This window comes from Schistocerca americana, chromosome 5 (genome assembly GCF_021461395.2).
Source record: "Schistocerca americana isolate TAMUIC-IGC-003095 chromosome 5, iqSchAmer2.1, whole genome shotgun sequence".
Classification (NCBI taxonomy): domain Eukaryota; kingdom Metazoa; phylum Arthropoda; class Insecta; order Orthoptera; family Acrididae; genus Schistocerca; species Schistocerca americana.
In genome coordinates, this window is record NC_060123.1 from 400,146,138 (window position 1) to 400,173,858 (window position 27,721).

A 27,721-nucleotide genomic window follows, 5' to 3' on the forward strand; every position below is an offset into this window, starting at 1 on the left:
AGGGCGTCTGGTCAGGAACATATGCGTGCAGCCCTGTAAACAGGCTGTCGTCACCTTGGAAGATGCTTGTGTCCACAGCAGACTCCTCATGAACATGTAGAAGACAGCGCAACCCTTGATCACCGAGAATTTTGAAATAAACACCCTGCTTCACGTACACGGTAACCAGATTGAGTGGGCCCAAGTCGTGATAAGAAGAGCTCTACCAAAATATCATAGCAATATGACCAATCCGGACCACTCCCTCCACACACTGCGGGTTAAACGTCTCATTGTACTGTCGGTGCACTCGACGCTTTGCGTCATTTTAAAAGAGGCAAAATCGTGACTTGTCGGATCACACTACAAGTCTCCAATCAGTCCAATTTGTATTTTGTGGCCCTTTGAAAACGAGAAGCTTTTTGTGCCACAGTGAGCTATTGCCTTTTGCCAAGTTCCGGCTCCAAATGTCCGTTCCATGCAGTTCCCTTCGCAATAATCGTTCGTGAACTTATTGACGTGGTGCATTCGCTGACTGCAGCAATTCCTGTCTGATTTTAAACTGAGTAGCACTGACAAAGAGTGACACTAGTATCCCGTCCGATCTTTTTACGATTAATGTTCTGACGACGTGTTACGTCACTGGGGTGATACGTCACCGTTTCTTGTAGACACGTCGGATAGTCCCCGTTGATGCATCAATAAATTGGGCTCTGAGCACTATGGGACTCAACATCTTAGGTCATAAGTCCCCTAGAACTTAGAACTACTTAAACCTAACTAACCTAAGGACATCACACACACCCATGCCCGAGGCAGGATTTGAACCTGCGACCGTAGCAGTCCCGCGGTTCCGGACTGCAGCGCCAGAACCGCTAGACCACCGCGGCCGGCAATAAATTGGGCGACTTTATTCACGGAACACGATTTCCTTTCTGGCATTCTCTCCAGTCTCCACGTGGGCACGTCTTACTGCGCTGAGTCCACACAGCTGACTGGGACAAACATACCACTTCAATGTCATGATCCACGTTGGCAGAGAAGGGTCACATGAACGTCTGGTATCACTTCTACATACTCTAAGGCACTCCGAAGCGATCAGTGTGATCTTTTAAGGGGGTTACTAATATATTTCTCCCGTTAGTTTCCGTAAGATTACACTCCCGTCTGTTCTCGACTTCCGCTTTCTGAAAAGTTTGCAGGTTTTTCCCTTCGAATCAGCCATTCTTTTTATACGTACATAAAAATGGGACGTACAGAGCATCCCAAGAGACACAAAAAAGAAACTACCAGGTGAGCTGCAGGTGACTGTCTGTCGATATCAGCCGCTAACAAATAAACCTGAGTCGTAGGACAGGAAATCGCTACTGCCTCGCGGACGTACAAGGTCTCTGCCATGTAAGAAAAGATCGTGAAACGCCGCTGGAGTCACCGACCTCGCTCCGCCTAGGGACTGCATTATGCAAGCTGTGTGCCTCCTTTCGATGAGAGAGAGAGAGAGAGAGAGAGAGAGAGAGAGAGAGAGAGAGAGGATGAATATGTGCTCTGCGAAACGTGAACGGATTTGCAGAATGGGGGGTGTCTTCCTGCCGAAGTGCGTTTATCGCCGCTACTGGGACTGCGCTACGGTACGTGCTACGAGGCGCTGGCGGCCAGGTATCCACCTCACGTGTCGGGTTCTCGATCACAGAGGCCAAACACGCCTTCGAAGCCAACGATCTCGTGCTCGTTCCAGGTTACCGTGAGCGAGTGCCAAACCACACAACACTGCGCTGACGTGGTGCTAGTATTCGCCGAAGTACATCAAACTTCGAACCATTAGCTTATGTAAGAGCACGAAGTTCAGTATAGGTTTAAGTTAGTAAGCCTGAAGTAGGTTATAGCAAGGTATTCAGTACGCTCCGTTGCATATAAAATTACAAATCGAAAGTACTTCTCAGGCAGTCAAACGCCAAATTTCACTAAATTCGATATAGTTTTTCACCATTATCATTTCACGGCTTCGTAAAATCTGACCTGTTCCAGTTAAATATTCCAAGTCTGTAGGACACGCGCGCACGAGGGAGCGTACTGCATATCTAATTTCGAAACGAATTTTCATCCTCGTCTTGTTGCCTACTTGATATCTTGTTTTGGTATTCTTCCTTTTTCTTAGAGAATAAATGTATTCCTTTCTGGTAACACAATTTCTTACAAAGGTCCTTTCGACGCTGTCCTTTGCTGCATTTAGCAGCCACATCGTATATTTTGTGAAAATATTTCAGTGATCGGAGTAAACTTTTATCTAACAGTCCCGATCACATAAAATTTAGCTTTGTAAACAGTTTCAACTTATTCCGATCATCATTAGATAGAGATCTATTACAAGGCGATAACTAAATTTTTAAAAACACAAATATGAGCTGTGAGTACGTTCGATGTTTGAAAATGGAAACAATGCGTTACTATGTCATTAAGTGCTCACGTAGATGCTTTTAGTATCATCCAAATACCTGGATTAACATGAGGCTGTGCCATGCTGCCACATGAGGCTGTATCATGCTACCTACTCCAATCTTCAAATTTTCTCTTCTTAGGTCTGCTGCAAACGAGCTCATTCAGCTTTGCACATTCAGAACAATCATCGCCCGATACTTCTGAAAAGCTTTAGATTCAGCCAAGTCAGAACTGGCTAACGCCTAAGTAGTCCAGTGCTCTGCGGAATTAAAACTTTCCACGTCCTCAGAACCTGCAATGAAACTTCTGCAATGGCATATACAGTACTCCCAAATTCTGAACGTAACATATTTATCCAAGAACTTCGTCGCGCTGCTAGTATTAGTCAAACCATTATCTCGATCTAGGAAACTATTATTGCCCACTTCTGTGCCCCACAGAATCCTGCTTCCATACGCAGAGATCTCGTCCAACGATAATTGCGTTCCAGATTCCAATTCAGTCACCGCTTATTCTGGCTGTGGCGGCTGTCGAACTTTCCGATATACACGACGCCCTCGAAACAGAGTTCAGTGCGCATGATCAAATAAGAGCGGACAGGAGAAAGGATATTTACCAACATGGTTGCCTCAGCACACACATTTGTAGCATGCAGAGTCTCCTTTCGCACTTACCAATAAACAAACACATCTAGAGTGAAATCTGCCAGGAAGTTTTAAACAAACACATCATTTACCGACGCCGATCACCGTAAACGCAGGAATTCACTTATCCTGGATCTCGCAGCGCTATTTTACAAGCACCTTTCATCTAATGCCCATAAACCTTACTCTAAAAAATTCCCTTGATTTGCGCCCCAAATTATTTCTGTCATTCTTCCACAAAAAAAATCTCTCTCTCTCTCTCTCTCTCTCTCTCTCTCTCTCTCTCTGTGTGTGTGTGTGTGTGTGTGTGTGTGTGTGTGTGTCACACTATCACGAGCTTTCAATACGTAACACAATATTGTCCAAGTATGCAGGGATGCTTATAGTACGAACTATTTCATATACTTTTAAGCCCCGATCGTCCCAGAACAGACAGCGTACAGTCTCAGTATTTTAATATGTATCTGCAATTTTGGGACGTCGTTTACATCGATCATCTTCAAGAGAAATGTGACCACGACTGAATTTAGACTTGCATTGCTTACCTGTTGAACGAAACTGTTTCGCAGATAAAATTCACACGATTCGTATAATCCCAATAACAATATTAACCCTAGATGACTAAACCCTCGTAAATTTTGCGATAGCAGTTGATATACATTTTGGACTTAATTTGGTATGTATCTAACGACTGGAGATCTAATAATGGTAATTAAGCAACGCATAACTTGTAAATTATGACTTCCTTTGATTAAATTGTGAAGAAGTAAACTTTACGGTAGTTTAGTAGCAACGTAACCTTTTCCTGCACTTAGAGTTCTAGGGTTAAATTTCGTCGACATCAGCAGCATCTTGAGTCAGGCAGAACAACTTTCTATATCTGTATCTACACTCTGCAAATCACTGTAAAGCGCATGGCAAAGGATACTTCTCATTGTAGATCGTATTACGGATTCTTCCCGTTCCATTCACTACGGAGTGCAGGAAGAATGATTATTTAAAATGCCGTGTGCGCACTGTAATTAGTCTAATAATTAGTCTAATTTTGTCTCCGCGGTGCCTACGGGAGCAAAACGTACGAGAGGTAATCAAAGTTTTAATCATCATCTCTAAGAAATAAAATAGCATTGCAACTTCTCTGTTTGTTTGTACCTGTCTGCAGTCGTGGTACACAATGAAATCCCCGCAACACACTATAGCAGCACACCGCTAAAGAAGCCAAAACGAACTGTCAAAGGCACTTCTCCACTTTATCAATGGGCTGTGCCACTTTGTTTCGGCGCTAGTAGCGCCGGGCTACGCTACTGTGGTGCTGGAATTTCAACACCGCGAATGCAGACACCTACCTGTAAACAAATAAAAAATTCATTACGTGACGATTTTTCGAGGTGATAATTGAAACCTGGTCACTACCCGCCATAGGGGACTGTAGTATATTCCTAGCTTCCTCACTTGGAACGTGTTCTCGGAACTTTGTTACCAGGCTTTCGCGGGATAGTTGGCTCCTATATACACGTGAGTGCCAGCCTAGTTTCTTTTTTAAGCATCTCCGTCGCGCCCTCGAATGGCTCCATCAAATCTGTGACTCTTAGTGCTGCCGTTCTATCTACATGTACACAGAAAAGGTTCTTAAGCAGTGTCCTTTGTCGACTGCTTATTCTCAATATCCCGCCAATGAAATGAAGTCTGCCACCTACGTTACCTACTTTAGAACTCTGACAATTTGCACTGGCTCGTTTGCAGAACAATGGCATATTTTTTCGGACGTATGCAACACTGAGTTACACACTCCGCCTTCTCTCTCTCTCTCTCTCTCTCTCTCTCTATCACACACACACACACACACACACACACACACACACACACACGCACACGCACACGCACACGCGCACACACACACACACACACACACACAAAAGCACCAGTCATCTGAATTGGTACGGAAATCAAAACTGGTTACGGATTTACTGAAGAAACAATTACAGAACTCATCTGAAATACATAAGAAAACCACAGAACACCTATGGCCCGACAGAGATACAAACGTCCGAATACGACTTCAGCGTCTTAACCACTGTGCCACCTCATTCTGAATAGATGCCGGAGACCCAATTAAAATGAAATGGAAAGAAAAACGAGGTTTAGAGTTTATAATCATCTCTACAAGTCATAATCCTGTGGACAAGTCAATTTTCCGGAGCTCCATACGTGAATGGGGCGGGAAGAAGCCCTAATAACTGGTACAATGGGAAGTACACTCTGCCACACAATTGGGTGGTTTGCAGATTATGGATGTAGACGTCACTGTCATTACAGGCACAATAAAAGTTTTACTTGGCTAAGAGCAGACCACGATATCGCTCGATAGCTATTAGGGGATTCGCCTTAATCTATCTCTAGAGAATACAAGAAACCAAAATCTGGATGGTCGGAGTTCAGAAAGTGTACCGACCAAGCTCAAAGACGGAGGAAATACTAGATAAGTGAGTAGCCGACTAAGTACATTCCTACAGGCTGTGAGCACGCACAACGATAAATGACGCAACCGACAACGCTTAAAGGGAAAGGAAACTATATTGTCGGGGTCAGTTTGAGCATTGCGGCGCTTGCAGAACATGTTAGCCGCCAGAGCGGAATGTAACCTCGGACAGTCCGTAATACGAGAGCATGCTGTAGTAAGAGCCGCAGGCAGATACGGCACGCTGTCTGCCAGAAGCAAATCGCTTCACGGCCGCTCATATCGCCGCATGTCTTCTTATAAACCGTATAAATCGCATCACAGATCTGCAAGGTTTTCTTCAATGACTGACGACGTGTAACATTACAACGTGTTTCTATATCCGTGTCTAAATTACAATATTACTGTTCGTCACAAGGAGACTTCTTTGCGAAATAAAGCTCCCAGTTGAAGCGCATTTCCGTTTACACAGGATTGGAACTAATCCTTTCGGCTCTGTCTTAACCCGAACGTCCCGACGAATGACATGCACACTGGGGTTGTGCTTCGCAGTGCAACCAAATTTATATTTACAGAGAGCCACACAAGAACTCAACATAACTTACAAGAAATTGTTGTGGCAGTTTAATTCATACTGGTTTGTGACACTTTTGTTGTAAAAACGGTAACATCTCTTACCATGTTCCCATGGTGTGTGTACAGTAACAACAGTCTGGTCTTAGCTTTAACATAAAACATGGTCGAACGAATATACTATATTCTCTAAATGGCAATTTTTTGTGCTGTAGCACAACGAAGTTGCCCCTAAAACGTTGAGGAAAGTGGGGTGCAATCCCGTGATGTTAAAACAACATAAAGCTGTCCTCACAACACGTACACTAGTTGTTTTACTTGAGACAGTCCCTTCTACAGTATAATGTAGACTCCAAACCACGAAGCGACTTGGAATTTTCGCATATCTATATAAATCTTTGCAGAGGGTCAAGCTGCACCAAGTGCAAAAAAAGTACATGCAAGTGGCAACTGAGGACTGAACCCCGAAGCTTTGGGCTTGTAATCTGACACCTACTTTTTCCGGTAATTTATTTAAATTTCTATAAACAAGTTACAAACCTACGCCTTTTTCTTTAAACACGTTGATTGGTTCAGCAAGTTAAGTGCTGTGAACAAAGAAGTTAAAATTTAAATCACGGACGAACATTAGGTGATGAGTAAAATGAAGAAAAAACTGCACTTACGAGAACAATTTAACAATAGCACCGGAAAAATAGAAATCTGTTACAAACGAACAAATTGTACCATTCTATTGTACCATTCATATTACGGTACTACAAAACTTTAAAAACTACATGCACATCACACGAATTATCTACGACACATCATCTGACGAGTGTGAGTTGCTTATCTCTTATTAGTCGGATAACATCGTCGAACATACAGTTAAATTTTACGGCTAGAGTTCATTTCAATATGCTGTGATGTTTCACGGCCACGTAAAGATGCGATTCCAATGTGGCGACACGAGCCGCGCAGCGATATCCGTGCTCCTGTCCAACTGCACTCCTTTAATGTGGCCGAATGCAACCCTTTCCAAAAATGGCGCTCCTGCTGTAGAATGACGGCAGACACACCAAAGCGGCGCGCGACTACATTTAGTTGCATAATGGTGAACCACTGGGCAGACGCACGGAAACGGCCGCCCTTATAACGTCGCACTGGATCGCACATTTACAATTTGCACCTATTGAAACTTTTGGTTCGAAAAGAATTGCATCGTTTTTTCCCTGTCATGGAAAAAAAAGTTTCACTCTGAAACATACCTGTTCCACACACAACACGTGGTAAACCCGAACTGCACCAACAAAATTTCGGAGGCTGTTCTGGAATATTTTCTTCGTATTTGGATACAACAGACCTGTGGTTTGCGGTGACTCGTTACAGTGTAATTGCTTCTATCTGATTTCATACCACCATTACCTGTACAGCACTGAAAAATTTGAAGAACGATAATAATTTCGACATCATATGCCGTGTGTCTTGTTTGGAAACAAACTTGTCCCATTCACACCCCGAAGTTGCTGTTGACAACTGCCGGCCCGAGTGGCCGAGCGGTTCTAGGCGTTACAGTCTGGAACCGCTCGACCGCTACGGTCGCAGGTTCGAATCCTGCCTTGCCGGCCCGTGTGGCCGTGCGGTTCTAGGCGCTTCAGTCTGGAACCGCGTGACCGCTACGGTCGCAGGTTCGAATCCTGCCTCGGGCATGGATGTGTGTGATGTCCTTAGGTTAGTTAGGTTTAATTAGTTCTAAGGTCTAGGCGACTGATGACCTCAGCAGTTAAGTCGCATAGTGCTCAGAGCCATTTTTGAATCCTGCCTCGGGCATGGATGTGTGCGATGTCCGTACGTTTGTTAGGTTTAAGTAGTTCTAAGTTCTAGGGGACTGATGACGTCAGAAGTTAAGTCCCATGGTACTCAGAGACATTTGAAACTATTTTGTTGACAACTCTGGTCTCCAGCTAACCTTTAGTACTGCTCTGTCCTGTCTCGGGCTCGTTCTTCCGGCAGCGCGTTAACAGTAGCAGACAGCAGTACCGATAGGTTTACTAAAAAAAAAAGAGTCGACCGATATCCAATTTGAGTATGCAGTGAGACGACCGTCACCACGGTGCTATTTGGAACTGTTCCCGCAGCATCACAATACCTTTGCACCTGTAAATTGCACTGTGTTTCGTGTTGAACGTTTTGGTGATTTCATATTACAGAATTTCTCACTGCAGGGAACGTATTTTTCCAGAAACAAAGGTAATTTAGCGTAAGGTACCGAAAAAATAATAATTACACCGGAGTCTACTACGATTTCGTTACACCAAAAAAAATACTTGGGTCCAGCCAACCAAAAGCACTTCACTCAACTGATGCCGCTAGGGCCAGGCGAGGTGCGGCGCGGCGCGTGTTAGGTGTGCACAGACGGGAGTCACGTCCGTCGTGCCTCAGCAGGGAGCTGTCCGCTCGGCCAGATTTAACGCGAGCGCCGCGCCTGGGAGAAAGGCAGCCAGCGGCCCTCGCGATCTCTGGTGCCTGGACGGCCTTGCTCCGCGCCCAGATGGTGCCGCTACTCAAACGGCCGTCCAGTGCACACAATATTTATGGCTGACTCGCGGAGGAGAGAATCGACGCAACCACTATTACACATTCCATCCTTCAGACCATAGCAAGGACAACGGCACCCCGCAGCAAAACCTGCAGATTTTGGACGGATCTACTGTAACTCTTGTTAACGGCCCTCATCTAATGCAAAGAGCAAGAAGCTATTTGGACCGTAAATGATATGTACAAACAGGTATACTTCCAGTGTAAAAGTTGTTGACTCAATATCAAGCTGGGGGAAATGATACATGTACACCAAAAGCTCTACATCATCACCATACTGTGGGTTGCGGTATATATACAATGATGTACAAAACTAAAGGACGAAAGTCACTCAAGTTATGTGTCGCTGCCAAGTAACACAGATCGACGAAACTCAGCCCATACATAGAAAGAACTGCTGCAGTGTAGTACAGAAGATAACTGAAAGACATACATTATGAGCCGAATAGAAATGAAACTTTTATTCAAAGACAATAATTACTCTGAGGTTAACACGATTCATGATGGTGCCCTGGACATTAGAAAAGGCGAAACATGATTCTTCATAGGGTGCTTGATCATGTCGGACGGCAATGCATGCTCTGCAACCTGCTCCCACGTTAGCCACGAGGTTGCTAACGAGTTGCTCCACCAGCGGGGTTCACAATATTCTGAATGGTCGTCGGTACTTGTCGACATGTCTCCCCAAAGCATCGCACACGTGCGCTATGGGACTTAAGTCAGGGGAACGGGCAGGCCAGTCTACTCGCCGAGTATAGTCTTCCAAGACTATCTTCACCTGCGTTTTTCGATGCGGCCGCGCATTCTCACTCATAAAAATGAAGTCACTTTCAAATGCACCCCTCAGAAGATGCACCCGGTTCAAATGGCTCTGAGCACTTTGGGACTTAACATCTGAGGACATCAGTCCCCTAGAGCTTATAACTACTTAAACCTAGCTAACCCGCCGGCCGCGGCGGCAGTGCGGTTCTAGGCGCTGAAGTCTGGAACCGCGGGACTGCTACGGTCGCAAGTTCGAATCCTGCCTCGGGCATGGATGTGTGTGATGTTTTTAGGTTAGTTAGCTTTACGTAGTTCTAAGTTCTAGGGGACTGATGACCTAAGATGTTAAGTCCCATAGTGCTCAGAGTCATTTTTGAACCTAGCTAACCTAAGGACAGGACATACATCCATGCCCGAGGCAGGATTCGAACCTGCGACCGTAGCGGTCGTTGCGACTGTAGCGCCGTTCTAGGCAGATGCACACGGGAAAGGACTACAGTGTCACAATAACACTGACCGGTTTGTGTACCGCGTTCAAAGATTTGGACATCAGTAACCCATGTAACGTTATGCCCCCCCATAAAGTAACACTTGGCCCACCACAACGATAATGATCGACAATGATGGACCTACCCTGATATGGCGAGTGACGGGAACCACGTTATGCACCCAGAAACATCGTCCAACATAAGTTTACGTGGTCCAAGACTTACAGTATGGGGAGACATAGCGCTGCATGAGCAATCTGACCTCAGACTTACAACATGGTACACTCACCGGTCAACAATATTGCGACACTATACTCCTTCGCGACCGCGTCGAACAGCGCAGGTAGAGGGACTCTTCGAACGAGAGGATATTCGGTGAGTGGACTGCTCTGCCCAACTTATATCACGTCGAGCATGTGTGGGATACGTTGGAGATACGTACTGCAGCACCTCCACATGAAACAACGAACATTCAGCGGTTGTTAGCCGCACTGGAGGGGGAATGGTAGGCCTTACCACAACTAACTTTGTAGCCAGTATGGGACGACATTGCAGAGCACGCACTGCTATCCATGGTAATCTCTCGCCCTATTAAGCCGCATGTCCCGCATTTTATAATGTCCAGAGCACCAACATGAATCGTGGTGGCTTCAGAGTAATAACTGACTTTGTATAGAAGTGTCATTTCTGTTTGTCTCTCTGCGTATTTCTTTCAATTACCTTCTGTAATACACTACAGTAATTCTGTCTATATATGGACCCAGTTTTATCTAATTTTGTTATTTGGCAGTGACACATCACTCCAAAGTTACTTCCGTTGCCGCGCGGGGTAGCCGCGCGGTTTGGGGCGTCTTGTCACGGTTCGCGGCGCTCCCCCCGTTGAGGTTCGAATCCTCCCTCGGGCATGGGTGTGTGCATTGTCGTTAGTTTAAGTTAGATTAAGTAGTGTGTAAGCTTAGGGACCGATGACCTCAGCAGTTTGGTCCCATAAGACCTTACCACAAATATCCAATTTTTACTTTCGTCCGTAAGTTTTGCACATCAATATAGATGCTACTGGAAACACCTACCAAAATGTGAGCCAGAAAAATAAGAAACAAAGTGCGATCCCTCAGTAAGAAAACTGAGCTACTTAAGAGACCGGTAAAACTCCACAGTTAAAGGCGGAGAAAGAATGACAGTGGATAGGGCGGCATTTAATGGATATCTAATCTTTGGACTAGGTCAGTTCCCCCTCCGTTTTTGTCTACGGGAGACGTGTTTTACGATGTGCCTTTCGGAGCCTATCGCAAACACTGGGCTCGTGTAGGGACTACCTTGACACGGTTGTCTTCCACATGCAGATTACATGCGTACTATATGGTAATAAGGTATATCTACATGTACATTCACGCTTAACTACTTTGCAGAGGGTTCAAAGAATCACTTTCAGACTATTTCTCGACCGTTTCACATTTGAATAACACGCGGGAAAAATCGTGCGAGCTCAAATTTATATTAATTTATTAAGATCATTTCTCCCTAAGTAGGTGGGATTCAACAAAACATTTCCACCTTGGGAGGAGATAACTGATGATTGAAATTTCGTGAAAAGAACACACCGCAACGAAAAACGCCTTTGTTTTAATGACTGCCATCCCAATTCGCGGATCATATCCGTAATGTTCTCTCCCCTGTTCGCAATCATACAAAACGAGCTGCCCTTCTTTGAATTTGCTCGGTCAATTCTACATGGTAAGGATCCAATACCGCGCTGAAAGACTCCCGAAGAGCAGGTAGGCAGTGCGGACAGTCTCTGTAGTAGATTTGTTGCATCTTGTAAGTTTTCTGCCAATGAAACGCAGTCCTTGGTTCGCCTTTCCCACAACATTACCTACGTGATCGTTGTAAATCAGTTGTTCATAATCGTAATCCCTAGCGAGCAAGCCCTGGCCTAGGGGTAGCGTTTTTGACGTAATCAAAATGTCCTGGGTCCCGATTTCGAACTCAGTCACTGCTATATAAATAAAGACGTTGGTTGGTTTTTGGGGGGGGGGGGCGCACGCAGGGGGTTTATCGGTCCCATCGGATTAGGGAAGGATGGGGAAGGAAATCTGACGCGCCCTTTCACAGTAACCACCGAGGCATTTGCCTGAAGCGATTTGGGGAAGTCACGGAAAACCTAAAAAGGATGCCGGACGCGGGTCTGAACCGTCGTCTTCCCTCATGCGAGTCCAGTGTGCTAACCACTGCGTCAGCTCACTCGGTAAAAATATAGATGTAAAAGTTCGTTTGTTCAAAATCGTATATCTCCGAAAGTTCTGCACCGATTGCTTTGAAATTTTGACAACGTTGCGTGTTTTTATATACCAATTTTTTTATATATATATATATCATAAATAAATACGTAATACACAAAGGGGAGACTTTATTACAAAAATCTCGAAATATTGTTGACCGATTCACTTTAAATTTTTGCACAATACTCTAATGAGCATTCAGGTAGACATAGGGTACATATTTTTAACATATCTATATTAGGGAAACGTTGTTCGCAAACAGAAAGTCGTATTTATGGCTTATCGGCTTATAATTAGAAATTAGAGCACTACTGCACAATCTGAAAACGGAGTAACAATAATCAAAGATCAAGGTCAGAAAGGGGTGGGAGGAAGAGAAGATGGACAGAGGGGTGGGAGGAAATGGAGACAGAAAGCGGAAAGGAGGAGACCGACACTGAGAGGGAGCAGGAGAAGATGAAGGGGGGAGGGGGGGACGAGGAAAGTGACACAGAAAAGGTGTAGGAGGTAAGGACAGAGAGAGTGAGGGGGCAAGAGAGGAGAGAGAGAGAGAGAGAGAGAGAGAGAGAGAGAGAGAGAGAGAGAGAGAGGAGAAGATAGACAGAGAGGGGGGGGGAGGGGAGGAAATTGACAAAGATAGGGGGGGAGCAAGAGGTAAACAGAGACGGGGGGGAGAAGGAGGTTAGGAATTATATCCATTTCTCATGTATTTTAAAACGTGTACTTTCTTTTTCATTTAACCAAAATGAGCCACAGCAATGAATGGAGGGAAACAGCTATTTTGAATTTTTAAAAATCATCAGCAATGGCGACCGAAGATTTCCCACATAGCCGTCAATTTCCTTCTGCCAACGGCCTTGTCATTGAGGAGAGGACAGAGGGTTAGGGCACCCTGTTGCCCTTAGGGGTGGGAAACTGCCCCCAAAAGTCGGATGAATCAGCAATGATCAACAACATGAAGATGCAGAAGGCAACAGAAATCACTGCATTAAACACACATTCTTCCTTTCACACGACACACAGCCGTTAGCTGACAAAAGATACCGAATTAGTGTCCCATTTAGATCTCTGGGAGAGGACTGCCAAGGGGCTAAGTAACCAAGAGAAAAAGATTGAATAATCAACAAAAGGATAACATTGTAAAGGGTATCTTTCCACAGATCAGAGCGCGGAATGACAGAAGTTCGAATGTTGTGGAGAAACTATAAAGTCTGAGAAGGTAAATGTAAAGGCTCAGTCTAGGTACGGTGGAAACAGTGAAGTGGAGTGGATGGAGTGGAATGGAAAGAATATAAGGGTTTCTCGTCCGACTAACAGGCCTATGGAGTAACATCGGCAGCAGCAGAAAATGTTGTACCGGACAGAGGATTCGTGGTAAATAGGAAGACAGGGCAGAAAATGATTTACTGTGAACGGTTCAGTAGTAGGGTTGTTCCAGTCAGATTCGAAAACAGAAAAAGCCACCAACAGTAATTCAGACATATATGCTGACATCGCAAGCAGAAGATGAAGAGACGAAGTACATGATGATGTTGAATGGGTAATTCAGGGAGATGAAAATCTGGCGATAATGTGGCGTGGGAAGGAATAGAAGACAGTTACGAGATAAATGGTTCAAATGGCTCTGAGCACTATGGGACTTAACTTCTGAGGTCATCAGTCCCCTAGAACTTAAAACTACTTAAACCTAACTAACCTAAGGACATCACACACATCCATACCCGAGGCAGGATTCGAACCTGCGATCGCAGTGAAAGTCAAGGAGAATTACAGGACGTGTTTAATGGCATGAACAGTCTAATAACTACAGAAATAGATCGAGGGTAAACCGAAGGAAGACGACAGTAATAAGGAGTAGAAAAAATATTAGGAAAAAAAAGTAAGATCAAAATTGGTGATCAAAAAGTAGATGATGTCTAGAACACAGTATTGAATGGAAGTGAATAATCGACTGGTGTAGCACCAGGAGGAAGAGAAGGAGAAGAAGAAGAAGAAGAAGAAGAGAATCGAAGTATCTGAGATGGTGTGCTATAGAAGGATGTTGCAAATTAGGTAGATTGACTGATACGATAAGAAATGGGGAGGTTCTCCGTAGGTCCAGTGGAGAAAGGAACACGTCGAAAACAGTGACAAGAAGACGGGATGGGATAAGATGATAGAACATCAATTGAGATATCAGGGAAAGGAGAGGAAACTGCAGAGGGTAAAAACTAAAGGAGAAAACGCAGAGATTGGAATGCACCCAACAAAGAACTGAAGGCGTAGGGCGCGAGAGCTACTCTGAGATGAAGATGTTAGCACAAGACAGGAAATGTGGCAGGCCGCGCCAAATCGGTAAGAAAACTCATGATCCGAAGAAAAGATATTTAGCTGAACTGGCAAGTTTTAAATTTGTCTGATTTATTGTGTATTCGCTCACCAGGAAATCATAGAACAGAAAACTATAGTTTTTTTATTTTTTTTCCCCATTGTGCTGTTTACCCACAAGTGCGACCTTAAGGTTTACCGCAGCTGTCACGTCGAACTTGACCTTCATTCTACGGCGATTACGTGGACAAGGAGATATGGCAGACAATACAAAGGCGTAACTTCTTGTGTCAGTTTTGCGAATGTACATGGAAATCGACCTTCAGCTTTGATTTATTGAAACTAGTCTTCGGTAGCAATCAAGGTGCTGTAGCCTTGCTTGCGCTCAATTTTTCAGGCTTCAACTCAAATCTATTTTGTGGAGTTACGCGGTCTACAGCGACACAGTTCCGTCCTTGCTGAAGACATTGTCGGGCGAGGCCAGCAGTCTTTGCTCGCGGCAAGAAGGTGACAGAAATTAGGGTTTCGCTAGAGACCAAGGACCCTTCCATTTAACTGTCCCGAGGGGGCTTCGTAGCACTGTGACAGGTGCTGGGAAGAGTGTATAACTGCAGGAAACAGGGCGAATTGAAAAGTCGTGATTATTCTGTTGATAATTTCAGATAAGAGCAAGAACTTCCTGCCTGTTACATTGTTGCAATATTCTTCGTTTTCGGGGAGGTATGTACCGTCTATGCTTTAACTGAGGGCAGTTCGTTTTGTTGCCACACGCGTTTCGCTTTTTTCTTTGGGAAGCAGCATCAGTTTCTTCGTTTTAAAGACTGAAAACTAACTAGCTTGTCATCTTTGAAAAACTGCGTGGTGTAATAAGAACGAATACAACTTGACAAATTTCCTCAATGCAGCACTGCTGTCAAGACAATCGTTTTATGGTGTGCCAAGTTATCAAACTGTGACACTCTTCATTTTGTTCCGACGAAAACTGGCCTGTTTTCTGCTGCTGTTTATCACCTTACATCGTTTATGTGGGATTACGTTAAATCACATGGAGAAGGAAGATCACACTTTGACTTAAGTAAAGAATTCGACTCATGAGGTGCGTAATCATGCATATACCGAGCAAGATAGTACAGGGGTTAGCACGCTGGACTTGAAAGCGAGAGAAACGGCAATCAAATCACAGTTTTTCGAAATCTCTCATCCGTGAATGCCGTGACGTTACTTCAAAACAGCCGTTACCAAATACCTAGCCATCGCTGTCCATCATAAGCTCGCACTCTGTCTCTAATGATCCCGACATTGTACAAATATACGAACCAGTACTGGTTAATTTAATGAATATAGCGAGTAAATGCGTATAAGGATAGTTGAGCGGTTCAAGTACTAGCTGTGGTGTGGTAGACATCCCCGAAATATCACAGAACCCCTGCGGCCAGAAATAGCCTACACCCTACAGACACTGCCCGTCAGTAATGACCACGCTATCGGCGGGACATTGAACTCGAGACATACTTCTAGACCCTGGGAGTTAAACGTCTCATTGAACCGTCAGTGCATTCTACGCCTCAACACCGTTTTAAGAGAGGCAAAATAGCGATTCGCCTCACCACATTAGACGTCTCCTGCCAGTTAGTGTCCGGGTTGTGTGTTGTTTGGTTCAATGAAGACGTGCAACTTGATATGCCGCCATGAGCAGTGGCTTTTTGCGAGGTGCCCGGCTCCAACTGTCCATTTCACGCTGTTTCCTTCACAATGTTCGCTCAGAAACTGGTTAAGATGGACTTATATTCACTTACAGCAGCATTTCCTATCTGGTTTGAAAAAGACTGTCTTTGATAAAGCCTGACAGTCTTGTCCGGTCATGGTCGGCTAGGATCTTTTTATGACCATTGTTCTTATGAAATTACAATGAAATGAAATGAACACCCTTAGCTGCTTACAGGCGTTGACATACGTCAACCGGGACAGATGAAAATGTGTGCCCCGACCAGGACTCGAACCCGAGATCTCCTGCTTACATGGCAGACGCTCAATCCATCTGAGCCACCGAGGACACAGAGGATAGCGCTACTGCAGGGATTTATCTCTGGCACGCCTCCTGCGAAACCCACATTCTCAACGTATTGTCCCGCACTACATTCTTAGTGCCCCCGCCCATTATACTCATTACTCGCGGCGCGTTGCCGATTCCCGTAAGAGTTCGGGCACTGTTTGTGCATTCGCACAGAAGAAGAAGATGGTCAAGTGGCCGGTGAGCGTTAACTATATATTTACTAAGATGGTATCTGTTATTTCGGACATGTCCGAAAGAACAGATACCATCTTAGTAAATATATTGTTCTTATGCCCTGCTATATATTGCGAGTAGCACACCATTCCTATAGACATGTTGGACGCCCCTGTCGATACACTAAAAAATCGGCCACTTTCATTCATGAGGTTGTCTAGGGTTCCTCAAGAAAGTGTTAGGTCCTCTGCTATTGCCAATAGACTGCCGGAAACAAAAATTAGTGCACCTGGAAAGACGGCGTCAGTTTTGATCCGATGGCAACGTGGGGGTAGTAGATGTATTTACAAGGATTTCAACGTCGTCCGCCAACAAATAGCATAGTGGCATAGCTACCAGAGCACCATCTGTGTCTACTCTTTAATAGAGAATGCTCACAGCCAGAAGGCTCAGTCTGGCGCAAAGTGTGAAGCAAGCACGCAACCATACCTTGGAAACGCTCCTGTGCTTCCTACAGAAAACTGAACAATTTGAAAGTTATCAAACTGTGGCCTTCCGAGCGGCGGAATTTCCTTTCACGGGCACGCACAGCTTTAACCCGTCTTCCATTCACGCCACAGCTTCGACGTGCACGGATCGACTGGTGCCGTCAGAGGATCATTTGGAAGATGGGATGGCGCTACGTGGTCTTCAGCGATGAAAGCAGTTTCTGCCTGCCCACAGATGATGATCGTTTGCGCTTACGACATACACATGGCGAACGCCGTCTCGTGGAGTGCATTCGTCCAAGACACACTGGCCCCGTCCCAGGCCCTATGGTCTCGGGTACGTTTGGATATAACTCCTGTCCATCCTTTTTTTTGTGGTGGAGACGCTAACCAGAGTTCAGCAGGTTCAGAATGTTGTTAGATCAATTTTCTGCCGTTCTTGAAAAAGGAAGGTGCTGTGTTGTTGCAACAGGATAATGTTCGCCACACACTTCCCATGAAACTCAACGTGCTCTGCAAAACGTGCAGCAGTCTCCTTCGCCAGCACGATCTCCGTACTTGGCTCCAATCGAGCACATGTGGTATATGATGGGACGAGAAGTGACTCGTGCGACTCATCAGCCAATAACTCTTACAGAACTACGTGAACAAGTCGAGCAGGCGTGGCGTAACGTATCCCAGGATGGTATTCGTTATCTGTACATCGACTGGATGCCAGTGTCAGCGCACACGTTGCCGCCCGTGGTGGCTACACCACCGTACTAATATGGGTGTTTCCGCATGGTTTAATACCTGGTACCTCAGAATCGCTTGTGCTGTTGACCTGTAAACACAATCATTTCATGCACTGTTGTAAAAATAAATCTTGAATGAATCGGAAGCCTCTAAAAGGATGTGCTAATGTTTTTGTTTTCTTCGGCAGTGCGTACATAAACGATTTAGGAGACAGTATGGCAAGCCTTGGGAGAGCCAGTCCCGACAAAACTTTACCGTCTGGTGAGCAAGATGTATGACACAGGAGAGTCACAGACTTCAAGAAGAATATAATAATTCCAATCCCAAAGAAAGAAGATGTTGACAGATGTGAAAATTACCGAACTATCAGTTTAATAAGTCACAGCTGCAAAATACTAACGCGAATTCTTTACAGACGAATGGATAAACTGGGAGAAGCCGAACTCGGAGAAGATCAGTTTGGATTCCGTAGAAATATTGGAACATGTGAGGCAATACTAACTCTATGACTTATCTTAGAAGGAAGATTAAGGCAAAACTACATTTCTAGCATTTGTAGACTTAGAGAAACCTTTTGACAATGTTGACTGGAATACTCTCTTTCAAATTCTGAAGGTGGCAGGGGTAAAATACAGGGAGCGAAAGGCTATTTACAATTTGTACAGAAACCAGATGGCAGTTATTAGAGTCGAGGGACAAGAAAGAGAAGCAGTGGTTGGGAAGAGAGTGAGACAGGGTATTAGCCTGTCCCCGATGTTATTCAATCTATACATTGAGCAAGCAGTAAAGGAAACAAAAGAAAAATTTGGAGTATGTATTAAAAGCCATGGAGAAGAAATAAAAACTTTGAGGTTCGCCGATGACATTGTAATTCTGTCAGAGACAGCAAAGGACTTGGTAGAGCAGTTGAACGGAATGGACACTGTCTTGAAAGGAGGATATAAGATGAACATCAACAAAATCAAAACGAGGATAATGGAATGTAGTCGAATTAAGTCGGGTGATGCTGAGGGAATTAGATTAGGAAATGAGACACTTAAAGTAGTAAAGGAGTTTTGCTATTTGGGCAGCAAAATAACTGATGATGGTCGAAGTAGAGAGGATATAAAATGTAGACTGGCAATGGCAAGGAAAGCGTTTCTGAAGAAGAGAAATTTGTTAACATCGAGTATAGATTTAAGTGTCAGGAAGTCATTTCTGAAAGTATTTGTATGGAGTGTAGCCATGTATGCAAGTGAAACATGGACGATAAATAGTTTGGACAAGAAGAGAATAGAAGCTTTCAAAATGTGGCGCTACAGAAGAATGCTGAAGATTAGATGAGTAGATCACATAATTAATGAGGAGGTATTGAATAGAATTGGGGAGAAGAGGAATTTGTGGCACAACTTGACAAGAAGAAGGGATCGGTTGGTAGGGCATGTTCTGAGGCATCAAGGGATCACAAATTTAGCATTGGAGGGCAGTGTGGAGGGTAAAAATCGTAGAGGGAGACCAAGAGATGAATACACTAAGCAGATTCAGAAGGATGTAGGTTGCAGTAATTACTGGGAGATGAAGAAGCTTGCACAGGATATTGTAGCATGGAGAGCTGCAACAAACCAGTCTCTGAAGACCATAACAACAACAACAACAACAACAACAACAACATGGCAGCCCGCTTATATTATTTGCAGATGTTTCTGTCGTTTACTGTCTAATAAAGTCATCAGAAGATCAAAATCAACTGCAAACAATAAAAGTGAGGGTGACAGGTCCTCTACAATAGTACTGAAAGGAAACCACGCGAAGCATTCTGTCTTAAACTGACGTCACGGGAAATTAAAGAAAGGATACTTTTCTTCCTTCTTTATTGTATTACATTTTAATGGGTCGCTGATAGCAACGTCCCTCTCCATCTATATCCGTATGCACACTTAGAAAGTCACTGCACAGTGTATGATGGAAGGTACATCGTAAAAAAAATTATAGATTTTCTTTTCTGTTCAATTCGCGTACTGAGCGGCCGAAAAAAGGTGTGTGTGTGTGTGTGTGTGTGTGTGTGTGTGTGTGTGAGCGTGCCCCAACCTCCCTTGCACCAACCTCCCTTGTCACATCCTCATAACGGTCGCGCAGTCTTCTTCGAATACAGAATCTCTAAATTTACACAACAGAGTTCTGAAAACTACAGGAGATTGAGAAAAACACGGGAACACCAGAAACACAATACACTACCATGCCTCACACGGTGCCTGAAAAGCGATGGCATTCAAAACAGCTTCCAGTCGTCTCGGATTGAATAAACACAACATGCATGGTGTACAAGCGAATCTTTTCCCATTCTTCCTGCAAAACAGTGGCAAAATCAGGTAACGATGATGGAGATGGATAGTGATCGCGGTACCCTTCTCTCCAAAGGAGACCACAAAGGATCAATAATATTGATATCTTGTGAATATGGTGGCCAGGGGAGATACGACAATTCATCCTCGTGCTCAAAAAACCAGTCCTGAACGATGCGAGCTGTCTGAACAGGGGCTCTGTCGTCTTTGAACTGGGGAACAAACACTGTACCTTGGGATGGGCTTGATCAGCCAAAATACTCACATAATTCTTCGCATTAATGCGACCTTGCAGAGTAACCATAACGTCCATGGAAGACCACACTATGGCGAGCCACATCACTACCGAACCACCGCCATGTTTCAATCTTGGGACGCAACTCGGCCAAAAGTTGGAAACAGCGTGAAACAACCAAATGACTTTCTTCCATTTCTCCATGACTTTCTTCCATGTCTCCATAGTTCAGGGTTTATGGCTGCGACACCACGTTATCCAATTAAGGGAATTTGCATCACTGATGAGTGGGTACGGGATTATAACTCGCCCTTACATTCCCAGCTTGTAGATATTCGTGTGTTTTGTTGCTGACCGGGTTCGCGATTGCGACATTCAATTCTGCAGTGAATTTTCAAGCTATCGCCCCCGCAGTTTTCCATCACAATCCTCTTCATAGACCGTCCGTCACGATCATTCAACACACACACTCATACGCGGATGATGTTTTTCCACTTCCCGCGTATGCGCTATAAATCTTGTACAAGGTGCCTCTTGGGACACCAAAAACTTAGGCTACCTTGGTTACGCTAGCATCTATCGCAAGAGTACCAAAAATATTTCCACGTTCGAATTCACGCGGCTCCGACATTATGCACTCACAACTACACGGAACACTGTTCTGACCATGACTGACAATTGCACCGTAAAGGTGCAGTTTGAGGTCAGCGCAACCTGCAGGCTCGGCTGTGTTTCCGTATATATTCTTCCAACGATCGTATTTAAGTTCCCCGAACATTTCTGTTGCACTTACGTATCGGCTAAATCGATATGTTACTGTCATAGTACCGCCCATCTGAAATCTTTCGATATCTGTTGCCATATCTGTTTGGATAAGGGCTGGCACTGGAACAATACTGCAGAACTGGTCACACTGGCGAGATGGGAAACTGACTCAGTTTCGTAAAGAAAGAGGAAAGAAACATTACGTGGTCTTGCTTAAGCAATCATCCTGATGAGGACGATGAAGATATGAAAAAGAGCACTGCCTTAACTGGACAAGGACACATCTATAAGATTAGCTTAAGGTTGCACTCCAGAGCTTTGATGAGACTTTTTTACATACAGCACCAAAAGGTGTTAAAAACATAATTCTGCAACAATTTACGTCATCTGCATGTTTGTCACATGGGTGATGCGCGGGAGTACTAAATGTAGAGACCCCTCTATGTAAGAGTGGATTTATCCAAAGTCACCGGCGCGATCATTAAGTTGGATGTTGAAGGAAGTGATCTGGGATATTGAGGGAAATTGCACACGGCGTGAAGTGATACAGGAAAACCGTGGAACTCTCAATTCTATACACGTGGACGGGAATTCGAATCACATTCTTCCCCTATAATAGTTCAGGCCTTTAACTTCCGTAACACCTTGCTTAGTTTAAGCTTTTGAACTAAAAGCAAAGGCAGGTGAAAACCTGCGGACAAATGCGGCTGCTATTTCTCGTTTCCGGTATTTTTGTTGGCTTCTCAAACAATACGCGAACGGTAGCTGCTTAAGTAATGCAAGCCAAATGAAACACCCTCACCACTCGCGGCGTCGGTACGCTAACCGCAGAGGATTGCATTCTGCGGCGCCCGGCAGCACGGCGTGGCGAAACGCAATCCTGACAGCGGGACGACTTCATGACCGGCGCGCGTTGCTACATCCGCTCGGCGGGCACTATTCTTGGGCGCCTAGAAACCAACCTCAACGGGCAACATCTCTTCATCTCTGCTTCGTGCACGGAGAGGGCCAGCGCGAAACCGACTGTTACCAACAACTCTCAGACGCTTTCACTCCACAGTCGTGCCGTGCTTGGTTCTCAGCAGGTCAGACAGTCGTCTTCGTCACACCTGTTGATTAAGCGTAGTAGCGGTGCAAGAAGCTAGAATGTATTTGATCTGGTACTCCGTGTAAAGTAGGTGAACGGATACAGCTCGCAAGTATGTTCATCGAAATCTACACTATGTAATCAAAAGTATCCGGACACCCGGCTGGAAATGACTTACAAGTTCGTGGCCCCCTCCATATGTAATGCTGGAATTCAATATGGTGTTGGCCCACTCTTAGCCTTGATGACAGCTTCCACTCTCGCTGGCATACGTTCACTGAGGTGCAGGAAGGTTTCTTGGGGAATGGCAGCCCATTCTTCACGGAGTGCTGCACTGCAGAGAGGTACCGATGTCGGTCAGTGAGGCCTGGCATGAAGTCGGAGTTCCAAAATATCCCAAAGGTGATCTACAGGATTCAGTTCAGGACTCTGTGCAGACCAGTCCATTACACGGATGTTATTGTCGTGTAACCACTCCGCCACAGCCCGTGCAATGTGAACAGGTGCTCGATCGTGTTGAAAGACGCAATCGCCATCCCCGAATTGCTCTTAAACAGTGGGAAGCAAGAAGATGCTTAGCATCAATGTAGGCCTATGCTGTGATTGTGCCACGCAAAACAACATGGGATGCAAGCCCCCTCCATGAAAAACACGACCATACCGTAACACCCCTGCCTCCGAATTACACTGTTGGCGCTACACACGCTGGCAGATGGCGTTCACCGGGCATTCGCCATACCCACATCGTGGCATTGGATCGCCACATTCTGTACCGTGATTCGTCACTCCACACAACGTTTTTCCACTGTTCAATCATCGAATGTTTACGCTCCTTGCACCAAGCGAAGCGTCGTTTGGCATTTAGCGGCGTGATTTGTGGCTCATTAGTAGCCACTCTACCACGAAATCCTGGTTTTCTCACTCCCGCCTGACTGACATAGTATTTGCAGTGGATCCTGATGAAGTTTGGCATTCCTTTGTGATGGTCTGGATAGATGTCTGCCTATTACAAATTACGAACCTCTTCAACTGTCGGCGATCTCTGTCAGTCAACAGACGAGGTTGGCCTGTACGCTTTTGTGCTGTATGTGTCCCTTCATGTTTCATTTTCACTATTACATCGGAAACAGTGGACCTAGGGATGTTTAGGAGTGTGGAAATCTCGCGTACAGACGTATGACACAAGTGACACCCAATCACCTGATCACGTTCGAAGTCCGTGAGTTCCGCGGGGCGCCCCATTCTACTTTCCCACAATTTCAAATGACTACTGAGGTCGCTGGTATGGAGTACCTGGCAGTATGTGGCAGCACAATGCACCTAATATGAAAGGCGTATGTTTTTTGGGGTGTCCGGATACTTTTGATCACATAGTATAAGTTGTGATTTGCACCAGTCTGATACTGTCCTCCATCACTGTCCAAGCGCATTAACTTTGTCTCCAAGTATCACGGTAACCACGTAAAATGACCGAAGGACGAAGGAAAGATTAGACACCAAATGTTTTTATGCAAACAACCATGCCAACAACATACTTCACAGAAAAAAGATGTTTGACTGATGTCACCTTCGAAAATGCCAGGAGAAAAGTAGAATATGGAAATGGGAGTAACAGGAGAAATGGAGAGTTTAAAAAGAGGAGCTACCAAAATGATGATACCGCTTCCTGTTGATAACGATGACGTATAATTATAGCCATGTAATTATCGCATAAAAGCTTCTACAGCACGATCAAGTGAAGCGGTCATCAACATGAAGATTGGTTTGAACACTCACAGTGTTTTACTAAGTACGGTATTGTAGAACAGCCGTGCTCAAAGTGTGGGGTGCGCCCCGCTGGCGGAGGGCGCGTATAAGAAAGACATCCGATGAACAAATATTGCTAGCGTCAGATTCTCATTTTCATGAACCAAGTTAGGAAGCTCCCCCATCGTTAATTTGCTGTTTTACTTTACAAGGAGTGACCAGTAGATTCTGTCAGCAGGAATGCTCAAAAAAGTCGCTAGTAATGTTTCGTCACACCGCCCCTGTTATCGATCACCCGCACTGTTAACTGAGTGCTGAATATGTAACAATCACCAATGACAATTTGTGAAGATTTTACGAAATGGCATTAATAAAGAATCTCAAATAGCCTAATTTTCGAATTTTGAACCGCATGCATTTTTACTCTAGTTTCGTTCTAGGATGACCAGTTTGAATCCAACTATTTTTAAATTGGCATTTGAATATTGACTATTTCCTGTTGTCATTTATATGTAGTTATCCTTATATTGCAAAAACATTCTACATCAATTACACGTAATATAGATAGAAACAGTTAAACTTTAACTACCTAACTACTTTCTGAACAAATTTGTGAAAATGTATGAAGTGAAAAACCTAGATTTGTTCGATTACACTAACTGCACCCGCCGGTGTGGTTATTTATGAACTAGTTGTAATTGTTAACCTTCAACATCTTTAAATAATACAAATGCATGACCAATAATTAGAAGTAATTAGATATCGCAGGCCGTTTTTGTGCCTTCTATGAGGAGTTCTGAGGGCGGAAAGAATAGGGAAGAGCGAGTGAAGAAAAAAAAGTTTCAGAAGGGGGGGCGCAATGGAAAAAGTTTGAGAAGCCCTGCTGTAGAAGATGATACGCCATTCCTTTCATCTGATCTGACAGTCAGCACATCCAGCAATTTACATAGTTCATAAGGAATCTGCCACCCGGGAAGGTGCATGCACTGTTCACAGACGGAATGTATTCAATATTAACACGGCGTTATTTTTATCCTCAGTGCATTATCACAGGTAGAAACTACGTCAGAAAATCCCTAGGATCCATTAATCTGTGGATACATGTTCTGAGACCCACAAGACGACACCAACATAGTCACACAAGATCGAAAACTCCGTGTTAGCTGTTAGGCCTTACAACAATCAACGATACTCCACGTGCGTATCCATAGTAGTCCGTTCAGTCATACTGAAACTATAGTAACAAGTTCCTTCTTGGTTGCACATAAATGGAAACAGAGAGAGCACTGATTAGAATATATTGCCAGTTGCCTATCTTGCCAAAACAAGCATGGAAGGAAGATTACAGTGCAAAATCTTGTCGACTTCGACGTCATTAGAGGTGTATAATACGCTGGGATTAGACAGGATGTGGAAGAAACTCTGCTATGGCAAGTTCATAGGCATCAATTGCATGAAATTATTAAAGGAAACCATAGGAAACGTAGAAGTGGGGAAACCTTATGGGGACTGACCCTGCTCCGACCGAACCATCTACGAGGGGTGTTCAGCAAGTAATGCAATACATTTCTTTTCTCGGACAATTACGGTTGAAAAAATGAGGAATTTGCTGTGGGACATGGAATATTACCGCTTCAGCCCCTACAGTTTCATGAAGTTCCGATAGTAGTCGGCGTTATACGTACCCTTCAAAATACTTCTGTAACGGAGGCGCGTTCCTAGCAGAGAGCTGTCATTGACTTTCTTTTGACGGAAAACCAGAACATCGCAGATATTCGTAGCCCCTTGCAGATGACCTGGCAGTAAAAAAGAAGCACGGTGAGTCGTTGGGCGAGGCGTCTGTCACCATTAAAACAAGGTCGCGCAAACCTCTTCCTCACTAACGCTACAGCCCGGATCTCGCACCTTCCGGCTGCCGTGTGTTTGCCCCCATGAAGGATGAACTCCGCGGAAAGTCGTATGTGGGTGATGGGGAGGTTATTGAGGCAGCAAGACGACATCTCCGACCTCGAACAGCAGAGTGGTACCATCGCGCATATAGAACCTCCCAGTGAGGCGGCGCAAGGACATCGCATTGAACGGAGATTATGTTGAAAAATAGGGTTTTGTAGCCAAAAATGTAGGGAATAATATGGTGTACTGGAATCCTGAATAAAACCAACTGGCTTTAAGATAAAAATGTGTTGCATTGCTTACTGAATGCCTATCATACAAATACATGACTAATATGCAATTCACAAATAACTGCTTGGCACTGCGGCAGGTCGCTCAGTGTACACGGAAAGAGGTTTATAGTGGCAGCAGACACGCCTACAAGCAATTGCTATGACGTGCTGTTTCTTCAAGCATTAAGCGAAGGTCTCTGTTGCACGCAGCTGCACTTCGCTGTAACTCGAAGAATGGGACATCTTCAAGGGCCTGCAGATCTCGTAAAGTTAGGCTCCCAGGACACAAGAGAGAAGCGGTCAAAAATTGCAAGCTCTCAACTCACAATAAGAAAGAGAAATTGTAGAAAGAAATCTGTCAGAATAGGACACAATTTGATGCACTCTGAGACAATGGACTATCATCGGCCTTATACTGAAGCAACATTGCAAAGAAAAACGACCGATCATAGCACAACTCCCAGTAAGGCATCTCAAATTTCCAACAGGCAGTAAGTGCGGAAAGCTCCGAAGAGAAATAAATAAATAGGAAACTTGATTGCAAGTAACATTAAATCACTGACGGAAGAGTTTCAGATCCCCGATGCTTACATATTTAACTGTTACCTATTTTGAGAAATCTGTACTGTATTTCCGTAACAGTTTGTCGAGATCCTTCTAGGTGGTCTGTTCTGAACGAGAAATACCTATGAAAGCTAAGACACTAGCTGTTTGTTTCGTGTATGCATATTTTGTGCATATTCCGAATAGTAAATTATTTGATCTCTTCATACGCTCGAATACATCTACGCACCAACAACTGATTTCACAGATACAATATTCAACAATTCGTTGCTGTTTAACATCGACTTTCAGTAGACGGCAATTCACGAATACAAACTTTGCGTTTGTAAACACTTAATTTTGAACTATTTCTGGATGTAGACGGGTCATCGGGACACTAATCTGCCTCCTACACATATTCCTGGGTTATTTCAATGGATGACTAGTCTTTACCAAGGATACAGCAAGAAATCATTTACGCGCGTGTCTTTTTTTTTATAACCGCAACGAACTATCTCATTTCGTATCACTTCATGTAAAATTTTTCACCATTTTCTCTGAAGGTAAATGCACTTATTAAAGAAGTATGTCAAGACTGACATATCACATGATACTCTCGGCAGTAGTATGCATTATCTATAGCGCGAATAATTCATATCAGTTCTGTACTTCGTTACTACCATTTGCACAATATCGTGTGCCTGGATGAACGAAAATCTTACTCGTATTATTAGCCTCATGAAATTCGAAACGTACACAAAAATCAGAGAATCAAAAATAAAATGAAACATGCTTAAGATGGTTTCATGTAGTACTTAACTTTGTACTAAAATTTATTTATCATTGATGGTACATTGTCTATTTGAGTTGAAGAATTGTGAAATATGTTCGCTTGTATTTCAAGGA

General features: G+C 44.3%; 1 protein-coding gene across 2 annotated transcripts in view; it reads right to left on the minus strand.

The window, feature by feature from the left end:
- The window catches only part of LOC124615360 (unconventional myosin-Ie-like), a 384,348-nt gene that overhangs the window by 151,190 nt on the left and 205,437 nt on the right, over positions 1–27,721 (minus strand). The gene's annotated exons all lie outside the window — the stretch shown is intronic.